Source organism: Atta cephalotes (assembly GCF_000143395.1).
Source record: "Atta cephalotes unplaced genomic scaffold scaffold00069, whole genome shotgun sequence".
In the NCBI taxonomy this organism is placed as follows: domain Eukaryota; kingdom Metazoa; phylum Arthropoda; class Insecta; order Hymenoptera; family Formicidae; genus Atta; species Atta cephalotes.
The window spans coordinates 1,121,671-1,124,356 of NW_012130133.1; positions in this window are offsets into that span (position 1 = coordinate 1,121,671).

Sequence of the window (2,686 nt, forward strand, 5' to 3'; positions counted from 1 at the left end):
ACGAAACGAACCGACGTACGAGGACGACGGACGCGTCGTACTTAGTTAGTTAGTACGTACTACTTACCTTCCTACTTATACTATGTGTGTGTTATATATATATATATATATATATATATATATATATATATATATACGCACGATCATATAATTTTATAACAATACTTTTTTTTTCTTTACCCTTTTGAACCGATGTTTCTATGTACTTTTTTTTTTATACAGTACGCAACTGCCAGACTATCGACATACGTGTGCAGCTGATCGGCGAACTCGCGCACGACCGTAATCGGCGCGTCTAGAGTAACTATAATTCGGAGTTCAGTCGTCTAACGCTATCGAGCTATCGAGAGCCGGTCGTGGTGCCGAAGAAACGCGAGTACATGTACGTAAGCGCATACGAGATTATCTATGTTCTTTCTTTAAAATAAAGCCGGATCTAGACCAAGCAAACAAACTCGACTAAACAACTTGCTTCAAGTGCAAACGGTACTACTGTTGTTTATTCGCGTTCGTTCATACTCATTTGATTGATCTGGATTTGACTTAGCATGATCCGATAACAGTTTGGAATCGCTCATTGTTTTCTGTCTATTTTTGCAATATTTATTTTGTGCCATGTTGTTTCAAATTGAGATTTACCACCAGAATAGCAAAGACAGTCACACGAATTACTATATATTCTTTTTACTATATATTCTTTTTAAATCTTACAAAGTTTGTGATCTTGTAAAAGTTTTAAGTCTTACTTTCTCTTTCACATTATGACACGAAGTATAACAATAATTTTAATTGAGATGATCAACATCTCGATCTGTGAAAGTCGATCTCTTTAGAAATAATTAAGTATAGAAAATGTAATATTCAATGTATAATTCAGCTTTGAGAGGCACGCTGCGAATTTCGATCACATGTATTCAATCGTGCATTATAAAATATCATTGATTAGAGTATTCGAGAAATAAGAGATAATAGAGTCATATTATATTTTTTAACTATATATAAGGTAATCTTTCTCGTGTTAAGAAACTATTTTTCTAGAGAGCAAATTCTCAGCCATTCTGGTGTTAAGCGCAACTCTATGGAATCACTGTGCATCGGAGTGTCTCCACCGAAGACTCAATGATAAAGTTCGACTGTTCCGATTAGCATTGGACTAGAAATTCCACTTAAGCTCAACGCAAAAACGCGATTCGAGATTTTATTAGGCATTTTAAATGAAACATAATATCGACCATGCGATCGATCGGTCGACGATTACTACTAATTTTTTTTTTTTCAAGCAATGCGACGTGCCCGGCACGCCTGAATATGATTTTAGCGACTACACCTTCGACATGAGGGTGGTTGGAGTCGTCGATCGCTCTTTTGCAGCTGAAAAGAAAAGAACGTGGGCACCACCACCGCACGAAGGTTCGTCAACGCTCGTAAAAGGCATAGAGTTATTTATTCTTATTTCTTTTTTTTTTTGTTAGATTTACTTCGTTAAATATATTAACGACAATCGTTAAATATATTACCGCACGCGGTAGTATCAAAATAAACCACACCAAGTGTAGAGTATAGAATATTCGTAGGTGTATGTATGTACAGTATAGAGTTCCTATTTATCTCTGTTTTGTCTCTCTATTTTTACTCCACGAAAGCCACTGAAACATTGGTTTTCGTTTTATTAAAAAGTCAGCTACCATCCTTAAATTGTTGCTATTCCTTGCTGCTGCTGTTGTTGTTGCTGCTGCTGCTGCTGCTGCTGATGTTATGATTTCATTCTGATATTTGCTGTTACCGTTAGGAAATACACTACGATTAAAGTATATCACAGATGTCAACGAGAAGAACGCTCTAATGTGTGAAAAGAGTGAAGTGAAGTGAACGAAACGAAGATAAATCACGATTCTCGAACGCCGATTGTCCAATAATCGTCACAATTGATCGATCTTTGATTCTGATTTAAAAAATTAATTGTGAAAATCAAAGTCTCTATACTTTCTATATTATTTCTGTACTCTCATGCAAGATTAATAACAATTGTCATATCCTTTTTAAACTAGATAAAATTGAATTTATATAAATCTGATTATTCTGTAGATTATTCTAGTTAAAAGAGCAGGCACATGTATATATAGTGACAAAAAAATTACATCAGTTCAATTTTGCCGATTAATTATCATTCCCGTTATAATCGATCCAATTATAAAAACACAATCCACATCGATCGATTGTAGATATTTTTGATTTCCAATCGGCGAACCCCGCGTAATTTTCAAGAGTTAGAGAATAAGGAAAGGCGAGACAGTGTGGTCCAATTAATTGCAGTTTTGTCGCATACTCGATATAAGATCTAGTTATAAACTACTAAAATTTTCTCTTTCTCTTTTTCTAATTTTTATCGACGCAGTCTACGTCGTTCTTCTTCCTACCAATTCCTACGAATCGACTTCCATTGACGTTTCAGAAACGGAACAACGAAATTAGTTCCGTTGGCAATAAGAGATTGTCATAGGTTTTCAAGTTATGTGATACGCACACGTCGCGCGTTTTGTGTAGTTGTTTTGCGCTACACAAAGTAGATTTTCTTAATTATATCATGCCGTTCGCGCGATCGTATTTCATTTACACGATGCGCAGAATATTCTTTTCATACTCTCTCTCTCTCTCTCTCTNTCTCTCTCTACTCTCTCTCTCTCTC